Consider the following 11,437-nt stretch of genomic DNA (forward strand, 5'->3'; position numbering starts at 1 on the left):
CAACCTTGCACCTTGCCTAAATGCGAGATTGGCAAGTGGTTATAACTATTGGTTCTGTCAAGCAAGTAAGGTGAAGGCAGCTATGAAGACAGTAAAGGCGACCCCGTGAAGAGAGAAGACAAATTGAAGGTGTCAGTATTTAATACAGTCGTATCTGAATGAGTAGAAATTTGGCAGCATAGATAGAATGTTTTCCTTTTCATGTGTGTATGGATGGATGAGAGAGTTGGAAAGGAGGTTTTAGAAAAACGGCGTTAATTGGGAGAGGGGGTGAGATTTTAAAGCAGACTTTGTAGTGTTTTATGTTTGTGTGTGTTCGTACGTTCGTACGTTCGTTCGTCTTTGTTGTTCATTGGAACATGGTTGCTGTAATTGCATAATTACGTGTCTGTCCCTTATATACGTGAAGTGGCAATGAATTCTGTAACGTCTCTGTTGAACGAGCCATTTTCAAAAAGAACTTCAGTAAGGGAGCTACTTAAGAAAACCATCGGATAGAAATCAGAGACGAACATTTACAACGAAGTTTAATCCCAACTTGTACGAACAGCTTAAGTGGTTATGTGGATGTGAAATAAAAATTCTTTGTTTTCCGTATTGTTGTTCGGGGCGGGGGAAGATGTATGGAGAGCTCCTTCGTGGCTAAGCGGTTAGCATACGCGTCTTTGGCGTGGGAGACCCGGGTTCGATTCCCGGCTGGATTCATGTGGTTCGGATTCCACGTTAATCAGGGGGCCGCGGTGGCTCAGTGGTAGAGCGTTCACCTCTGGTGCTTGGGGTCCCGGGTTCGATCCCAGCCCCCGCGAAGTGAACTTTGTGGTGGACAAACACCGTGTGCGTGGGTTTTCTCGGGGTTCTCCCGTTTCCTCCCACTTTCTTCATTCCACCATTTCATTCATTACTCATCATCACCGTCTCCTTTAGCCTAACCGGCATAACCGTGGGACGTAAAACTCAAAGATTTCATTTCATTTTTTTCTACGTTAATCAGTAGGGCCACGCCTCATATAGACTCGCTGCTGAAAGGGACGTTAAACTCAAAATCAAGTCAAGTCAAGTCAAGATGTATGGAGTAAAACAGGTGTGGATATCCAGCATCTGCACGACAAAATCAAGAAACATGAAAATTCGTCAGCTCATATAAAACACGTTCTTAATCTCACTATGTTGGGAAATGTGAGTATTGCTGCTTAACTAGATGCTGGTTATAGTCGGTCCATTGAGAATCACAATCAAAAAGTGATGCAAAACAGGTACGTGCTCAATAGAATCATCAATTACATTCGGTTTCGTGGCACCTTAGAACTAGCTTTAAGAGGACATGATGAAACAGACTCTTCTTCAAATCCAGGTATTTCGTGGTTTAATTAGTTTAAGTCTCTCGCTCTCAAGAATAATTTAGAAAGCGCAACAATTTTCAAGAGTAGATCAAAAATCATACAAAATGAGCTTCTCCATTGCATGGTTGAAGCATGCGATGAAGAAACCGCTGTTATTATTATTATTATTATTATTATTATTATTATTATTATTATTATTATTATTATTATTATTATTAAATTAATATTATTTATAATAATAATAATAATAATAATAATAATAATAATAATGGAAAAGGTGACGTTATTTATGTGCACCACCTAAAATTCAAAGCACGAGCTGCCACTGGAGCCAAGTATTTTTCTGTCAACATAGTAGACCAATAATCTGCTCTCTGTCTATTGTTAGCACAATCTAGCAAATATCCCCGGGTGTTACAGCGGGTAATATTTTTCATTACACCCTTCCTTTTTTTTTAGTCTGAGTAAAGAGATCCAAGTAACGGTTTTAGTAATGAGAATGGATTAAATATGGAATATGTTCTTGGGACTTTTAATTAATTTCAGAAAACTGCTCTTGCTATCTATGATGGCCTGTATGACAACGTTACCTTCTTCTATACCTTTTTTTCCCCAGTTAGCTTATGTCGGCTTTTCAATTCACTGTTCTCCACCTGTTTCTATCTTGAGTCATATCTACTGTGACATCACATTGCATCATGTCGTTCTTCCCACATTCTCTTCACTTCTTCTTTGGTCGGCTTCGTGCTCGTTTCCCATAGACTCAGTGAGCTACGTATTTCGAAGGTCTTCTTATATGTTCAAAACATCGAACTCCACTTTCTTGTAGCTTTTCTACTTCCGGTCTTACTGTTCCTCGGATGATTTCATTCTTAAGCAGCATCTTCATTTCCGTAACGTGCAACTCCTCTTGCTCTTTCTTCTTCGTCGTTCAACATTCCGCTCCGCATAATTAGGGGGTTTAACTTCCGTTTTGTAAACTTTATCAAGGAATATTGGTGCCCTATTTAATACGCCTGTCGTTTCTCGCTATTTTGTCTAACTGCTGCAAATTCTGCTGTTTACATATTCTGTTCTTGCATTTTCTTTTCCTCATCGTTACCACTTCTTTTTTGTCCGGTCTTGCTCTTGTATTTTCGATTACAATTCTATTAAATGGGTAATGTAGATTAATGAAATTAATGAAACCAACTCTAAACTCTTTGTTCTTCAATACTCCTTTCCAGGTATCTATCTCTTTTGCGATGTTGCCTTCGTTTCACTCACTAGCATGATCTCGTCCATAAAAAGCATATGAAATTAAATGAAATCTTTGAGTTTTACGTCCCACGATTATGCCGGTTAGGCTAAAGGAGACGGTGATGATGAGTAATGAATGAAATGGTGGAATGAAGAAAGTGGGAGGAAACGGAAGAACTCCGAGGAAACCCACGCACACGGTGTTTGTCCACCACAAAGTTCACTTGATGGGGGCTGGGATCGAACCCGGGATCCAAGCACCAGAGTATATTAAGCATATTCCAAAGTACTAACTCTTGGATGTCCTTTGTAAGCTCGCCCATCACAACTGCAAAGAGGCATGAGCTAAGAGTCGATCCCTGATGAAGTACCAGTTTAACTGTGACTCTTGTTATTCCAAACGCACTCTTCATTCCTGTCCTACATCCATCATACACTTCTTGGATTATAAAGACGCATGTGTTCGGAACACACTTCTCCAAAGAATCATTAATTTCAACCACTTCCGGATTCAATAGAGAGATAGTGGAGTTAGTTAGTTAACTTAGATAATGGAGTGAAGGAATCTTATTCTTGGGTCGCTGAATCGCCAAAAGACTGTTTCGCTCTACCTCTTACCGGTTTTGCTGTATGGCGATCAACGTTGAAATTAAAAATGGTTAATCTCTACCACTTCCGATTTGAATAGAGCAGCGTTTCCCAACCCTTTTCAACTTGCGGCACACTACGGGTGTTACTTGGATTCTCGCGGCATACTCTAGATATTATTATTTGTAAATATAAAACACAGTGGTAGCCTATTTTTTTCTGTGATTATTGATCTCTTCACAGAGAAGAAAGCTTTAACACTGTTTTTCCCCTTGATAAATCATTATGCTTATTTTAATTCTAATTTAAAAAATAAAAAACAATTGCAATGAAATATTGGACTCAGGTTTCTAAAAATACTCTTTCTTTTTAAAAACTGTATCCAACTTTTTACTAAGAAGGAAGATCACTAAATAACGAACAAACAAACAAATCTCTTTTACTTTTAAAACACAAATGTAGGTAATTTGTCGAAAGGATTGAATGAGATTTTAAATTTTCAGGTTACGAAATAGTCTGCAACAATAAAGAAGCAATAATGGTCATAACAATTATAAATACTTTTTTTTAAACATTAGAAATGTACATAACAGTAAGCCGGTATGCAACTTAAAATTGTAGATTCCTAGTAGAGGTTCATAGTAATGTGAAATACAAATATACATTTTTCCCTGCGTTTTGCAATTTGATTGCTATAAAATTAATAATTTTGTTTCGATTCCTCGCGGCACACCAGCGGCCCATTCACGGCACACCGGTTGGGAAACGTTGGAATAGAGAATTAATAGATGAGATGGAACCTGTGTTTGGAACGCTGAATCGTCAAAAGACCGCTTCTCACTACCTCTTTACCGTTTTTGATATATGGCGATCAACATTGAAATTAAAAATGGTAAATCTCTACCAGCACTGGTTTGAATAACTTATGAGATAGAAGTTATTGTAAGAACACTGAATCGATTCTGACAAGCAGCTCTTTTATATCTCCTAATGTTTTTACTCTGATATCTATTGAGAGACAGACGGACGGACAGATCGATATAGTCGTTCAATAAAACTTTCGATTCTTAGGCATAGCACAGTTTATTTAGAAGCCTAATAATTACAACGCAAATTGAATTGGCTAAGCAGTAAACCATATTTCAGGTTTGATATGTGCGCAATACCGTAGATATTCCGTGGAGAAGGTCGGCGGAGATTTCCTGATGTCTTTGAAAGGAAAAAAGAAGTTTCTTAAAAAAAATCTACAAAAGTTCGTGACACTTCACAAAGGTTTAATTCTTTTCCGACATATTTACATTATTATTTCTTTTTAACTTAATTGGTCTACGCAAAACTCAACAACAAATATTTATACCTAATTAATACAAATGAGCACAAAAACATAACTTTATATATGTAAAGAAAGACACCTAAACTTTCCTATGTGAAATCTACTTACAGTCAGTGCACAAACCAACCTGCGAAATGTATACATTTCACCTCAAAAATTTTGAACCATATATACAGTATCATTATTTGTACCATTAATTCTTTTGTTCAATCTGTTTAGGAAGGGAAAAATAAGTTAACGTGCTACAGTTATTGTAATTACCTTAAAAAGGTATGAATCGTGCAAGAATCTCTGTTTCTTAGTATTAATTGCTTATCTTTCTTTTCGTGTTATCATCTTTCTCACGTAATTTGTCCAATTTCTTTCTCGTATCTATTGTTATGCAAATACATTCATGTGTTTTGTGCCCCGGATACTGCATATATAAGTGTTACGTTTTAATTATAGACTCTTCTTTGCTTGTTAACTTCCAAAAGTATTCAGAGCTGATTATTGCCGACATCTTAAGTTTGTATAACTTTTTAATCATAAGTCATGATAAGGTTAAAAGATGGCTCTCGTATGTGCCTCGAAGGCTGTATGGAGACGATCTCTCCGAACTTACCTTTAAACAACGATACGCAAAGCTACATGCAAATATTCTCTGTCCAACTTTCCCAAAATGTAGCAAGTTATTGCTTTCATATACTTCAAATACGAGTTCTTGTGCTAACATGCACTTAAAAGATCTTTTTTCTTTAGAATTACTGGAAGACAGGCATCAGAAAAGAAAATTATCAGCACCAAATGATCTCGTCTCGTAAATATCTGTTGCCTGTTGTCTTATGTGATCTAAACAGATGACAGTTTGGAATGAAGCCCTCACATTTGCCTGTATGCAATAAAATCAATTTCCCTCCTTTACCAATCAGGACAGACATTGTAATTTTAATTGTCGAGTCAGTCCACATTTGCTACTTAAGTGGTTAGAATTGATTCATGTTTCGTCAAGCCATACTATTTTCTAGGGTTCGATATAACCCGAAACGACAGCGCATAACAAATGTATTCTTCCTCTCTAATAAAATCTTCCTTCCTGAAAATTTCTTATATCGAAACCCTCTTTTTATAAATAGGCTGCTTCCCACATTCTTTTCCTCGTCTTCAAAAAGCGCCGAGTATTTCCTGTGATCCACTTCTATAAATTATGTTAAATCACTTTTCTTTTACAGTTTTTTTTTTAGAATTTTCAGACGTTATATTTATTTTGTAAATACATCACACTCAGTGGCGTATTTAGGGGGGGGGGCTTCCGGGCTTAAGCCCCCCCCGAAATCTTGCTTACTATAGTAAAGTATATGAAATATCTTGCAGAATTTTCACATTTTCAGGCAAAGCCCCCTCCGAAAGTTAGTAAAGCCCCTCCCGAAACAAAATCGTAAATACGTCACTGATCACACTATTCACAACAACAGATGCAGTTATCTGTCAGAGGCGAACTCTTGTTGCGCAAAGAATAATGCACGTTGGTTTGCTGTTGACTAGGTATGGCCAATTCCGGAATTTTTACTTTCCGGAATCCGGAAAGTAAAATCGGAAAATTCCGGATTTCGGAAAAATTCCGGATTTCAGAAAAATTCCGGAATTCAAAAAATACGGATTTCGGAAAAATTCCGGAATTCGGAAAAAATATTTTTTCTTTTTGTAATCCTAAGAATTTTGTTCAAATGCAAACGAACAAATTTCCTTTTTGTAATCCTAAGAATGCATGATGCAAGTTAAGCTGAAACTTTCATCCTAAAGTATACACTACTCAATCTTTCCATGGTTAATGAGATGTAGTCCAAAAGTACGATGTACTCCTAATATTTAATTTTTGTTTTACTGTGATATTGTCCAGAGGTAAGACATACTGTATATCACACTGAGATAAACAACTTGACATAATGAAAACGTTTTGCCAGTGTGATGTAATTGATAACTTTTATGCTGGAATAGTCTTATTATTATTATTATTATTATTATTATTATTATTATTATTATTATTATTATTAATCGTTCATGTACTGTAAAAGAAAAATATGAACTGTTAAATAGTAGATTTTATCTGTTGTTTTTGATATCTTCTAACAGTAATAAGAAACTGCTTGTAAATACGCAAAGATTATCAAGGACAATGGCATATTAATGTAAGAACTATTCTGCAGACTAGCAATAAATAACAGATAAACAATATTTGCAAAAGAAAAGTAACTAACTTGGGCACGTTAGGGGATATCCACAATGCGCATTATGTTCTCGAGAATATAGGGACGCATTGAGATTCTAGCAAAGAGCGTGGTGTTATCGTGTTCGTTTGGCTAATTTTAATAAGGCGAGCCTGATGTATAAAGTTGTTAAAGTCATATTATTACTCCAAGGGCCGTATGATGGAGACATTAACGTTAATATTAATGGCACTAATGAGCACTTACTTGCTCTAACGGTTAACCTTATTTTTGAGATGATTCTTAGAAGTGGGCGTGTTGGCATGCAGTTAGAAGACCTATATCCATTATTTAAAAAGCATACGTTATCTGTGGAGTAATAACGATTTGCATCACTATCGAACACTAACGTAGCACTAGCGAAGTTTAAAGTCGAAATTAGGGTCTGACATAAGTGGCTTGTCAACTTCACGGACATTATATTTTCCTTGAATGCGAGAATTTTGCGCCCGGGAAATTTGCGCCCTACCCCAAAAAGAGGAAAAAATGCCCGGCTATATATTTGCACTGAGATGTTTGCGCCCTACAATTCAACTTATTTTTGTATTGTGTAAAGTAACTTCCACTCACACTTGAACTAGGCTTGCCTCTCATCATCTCAGTGAGTTACTCCATCCGTTATAATATTCCAAACAAATGAAAAAAATACAATTTTAGTTCACTAAAGGGCGATGCATACAAATACAATTTTTCATTATACTACAAAATTTACAATAAAAGTATAAATGACTGATATATAATTATTTATTAATATAATCAAAGAGTATAGTTTAATCTACAAAAGGCTGTTTGGCTCTACCCAGATATCTCTGTTCACAATCATTGCGAGTTGTTTGGCTTTTCAGGACACAAAATACAGAAAAGAAATGTAAAGTGAATGTAAAATCAGTTCAGTAATATTATCAAGAAAACTATGTACAATGTGTTTACTTGCTGGAATTACACTTCAAACACACAATTGCGTTCAGTCGTTCTTTCAAAAAAATGTTCCGGGGGATACACTTACACTTAGTATTCCGGAGGGGGGTCACTGCTGGTACTATTCTATTTATTATTATATTATAGACGTATTATTTTGGTCTCCTCCGAGGAGGCATTCTAAGAGCTCTGGAGAGGCCAGTGTTCCCCCAAAATCATCTCTGGAAGAAGCAGTGATTGCGTTGATCCGTTGTGTTCTTTTGGCTTATATAGAAGTTTATTCTCCCCTTATATAGCCACAATGAAAATAAATCACAAATGGAATGGCTGTGGGGGGAGGATTGTTTATGCTGTAATGTCAGCCCCTCCGAGCAAATGCGTAAGCTCGAATAGGTTCTTTTATTTCGCAGGGCTCAAATTTCCCGGTTGAGGTACATTGCAGGCGCAATTTTCCCTGTTCTTGAGGTAGGGCGCAAATTTCCCAGGCGCAAAATTCTCGACACCGTTCGAATGACCTCGGAAGACTATATCTTTTTCAATACTTTTTTTATATTCTTTTACTCGAGATTTCTTCATAGCTTCTTATTAAAATACTTACTAACATATTCTCATTTTATTGTCCTAACCAATCAATATGGGTATGTTGTCAGTAAAATATTTAGATTGATCGAGCCCCTGATGTGTAACCACAGTATTTCATATGATCCCCTCCATTAGAAATCTTGGCTAAACGAACCAATATATGTTGCCAATAAAATAGTTTAGAATGATTGAGCCCCTGGTATATAACCACAGTATTTCGTGACAGACCCCCCTTCCTATTACCATATTCTAGCTACGTGCCTGACTCAGCTAATTCTCTACATTCTTTACCAAGCACACATTTTCTAAAGCGGAAAATGCTCTCTAAATACCTTAGCTCATTATTTTCAGCAGATACACAAATTGGGTAACATTCTATCTACATGAATATTATATATATATCGATTACTGGAAACCGCTTCTCGCTATCTATTACCATATTTAGTATATAATGATTAACGTTAAAACTGGAAATGGTTGATTTGTACCGCTTCCGGTTTGAATATTACATTCATCACGGAACTTGATTCTTAACTATTGACTCTGTACATCAGCGTTTCCTAACCTTTATCAACTTGCGGCACACTACGGGTGTAACTTGAAAAATGAAATGAAATCTTTGAGTTTTACGTCCCACGGTTATGCCGGTTAGGCTAAAGGAGACGGTGATGATGAGTGATGAATGAAATGGTGGAATGAAGAAAGTGGGAGGAAACGGGAGAATCCCGAGAAAACCCACGAGCACGGTGTTTGTCCACCACAAAGTTCACTTGGCGGGGGCTGGGATCGAACCCGAGACCCCAAGCACCAGAGGTGAACGCTCTACCACTGAGCCACCGCAGGGGTGTAACTTGAATTCTCTCGGCACACTCATAGATATTATTATTATTATTATTATTATTATTATTATTATTATTATTATTTGCAAATATAAAATACCATGTTATTTTTTCTGTGATTACTGATCTCCTTCTCACAGAGATGAAAGCTCGATCACTGGTTTTCCTCTATGTTAATTCATTATGATTATTTTTTCTTCTAATTTTAAAATAAAAAAACAATTGCAAAGAAATATAGGACTCAGATTTTTAAAAATACGCTTTCTTTTTCGAAAACTGTATCCAACCTTTCCTACAGTTAGAGATAGCAACCAGGGCCTAGAGTTGAACGGTATTCACCAGGTTATGGCATATGCTGATGATGTAAATTTAATAGGGGATGATAGGAGAACAGTAGAAATAAATGCAGAGATATTATTAAACGCTTGCAGGGACATGGGTTTAGAAGTAAATGCAGAGAAAACTAAATACATGGAAGTGCGTCGGGACCGTAATACGGCAAATTGTGGAGGCGTTAAAATATTAAATAATACTTTTGATAAAGTGAATACTTTCAAATATTTAGGATCAATATTAACAGACGAAAATCATATTCACGAAGAAATTAAATGTCGACTAAAAGCAGGGAATTCGTGTTACTATTCGGTTCAAAATCTCTTGTCGTCGCGAATTCTGTCGAGGAATTTGAAGCTTAAAATATATAAAACGATAATCATGCCTGTTGTTCTGTATGGTTGCGAAACATGGTCGCTTACTCTGAGGGAAGAACATAGACTGAAAGTATTTGAGAACAGGATCCTGAGAAGAATATTCGGACCCAAGAGGAACGAGAATGGGGAATGGCGGAAGCTTCATAACGAGGAACTACATAGTTTATACGGTTTACCCAACATTGTTAGGGTCGTCAAGTCTAGGAGGCTTAGGTGGGCAGGTCATGTAGCTAGAATGGAAGAAAGTAGAAACGCTTTCAAAGTCTTGACTGGTAGACCCATAGGAAAACGACCATTAGGAAGACCTAGGCGAAGATGGGAGGATAATATTAAGATGGATCTCGCAGAGATAGGAATACAAAGTAGAAACTGGATCCAATTAGCTAAGAATAGAAGTCAGTGGAGAGCTTTTGTGAACGCGGCATTGAACCTCCAGGTTCCATAGGCCATAGAGTTAGTTAGTTAGTATCCAACCTTTCATTAAGAACGAAGATCACTAAATAACGAACGAACAAACAAATGTCTTGTACAAGCTCAAAGATGACGAGAAGAACCCTAACAGAAGTAGTGTGATGTAGGTATGGGCTCGCCCACTTTTCGCACGGGGATTTCAAATGACACCACGGAATAGCACACAGATAGTAGCAGATGACATCTAACAAGTAAACCTTACGTTTGGGTGAATCGAGTTGCTGACTGAGACATATATGAGAAAGTAGTACTAAATATGTTCAGTATTTCAGTGAAGTTGTAGGTGCGAAGCTCCAGGGGTTTAGGAGATACAGCTACCAGAACATCACATGGAAGTACAGAATAGTCTTCATACAGTTGGAGGTGAAAGCTCTGTAAGACCTCTTGTAACGACAAAAGGTGTATAACAAATATGTGGGTACATATTAGGACTAGGGGGAAGTCATATAGTAAGGGTATACCTGACGGCGGCCATCTTGAAATCCGCCATTTTGAATTAAGGTTAAATTTTTAAAATAGGAATAGGTCATGTAATACATGATTTAAGGCGCAAATTTAATTAGAAGAACAATGGTGATGTTAATTTTGATTTACGCGTAATTGGTAAAAAGTTAAAGGGAAATTAAATATTGTTGCAGCATATGTATTATTCCTTTACCCCACCTTCTAAATTTTATGTTAATGATAATAATTAAATTAAAAGCAGGTGGATAAATATTAGGTCTATGGTAAGAGTTACCTTGATGGCGGCCATGTTCAAATCCGCCATTTTGAATCAGACAAAAGTTTTAAACAAAACGCATAAAACTGACACCTTATTAATAGGAAATTTGACCATAACTTCAACGTGGGTATCTCCTAACCCCTGGAGCTTCGCACCTACAACTTCACTGAAATACTGACCACATTTAGTACTATTTTCTCATATGTGTCTCAGTCAGCAACTCGATTCACCCAAACGTAAGGTTTACTTGTAAGTATAGACCACACCTCAAAAACCGAAGATGGACTTGACCGTGTCGTTCACCTTTCACTGCTTCCCCTGTTTTAGGGTTTTTCTCGTCATCTGAGCTGTACCTTTAACTTTGCTGTTTTAACCAAAACTGGTGCAGTTTGCGATGCGTCGAAGTCATATCACACCTGTTGAACAAAGTGTTGTTCTGTCATTCAC

Source organism: Thermobia domestica, chromosome 3, assembly GCF_964235325.1.
Source record: "Thermobia domestica chromosome 3, izTheDome1.hap1.1, whole genome shotgun sequence".
NCBI lineage: Eukaryota > Metazoa > Arthropoda > Insecta > Zygentoma > Lepismatidae > Thermobia > Thermobia domestica.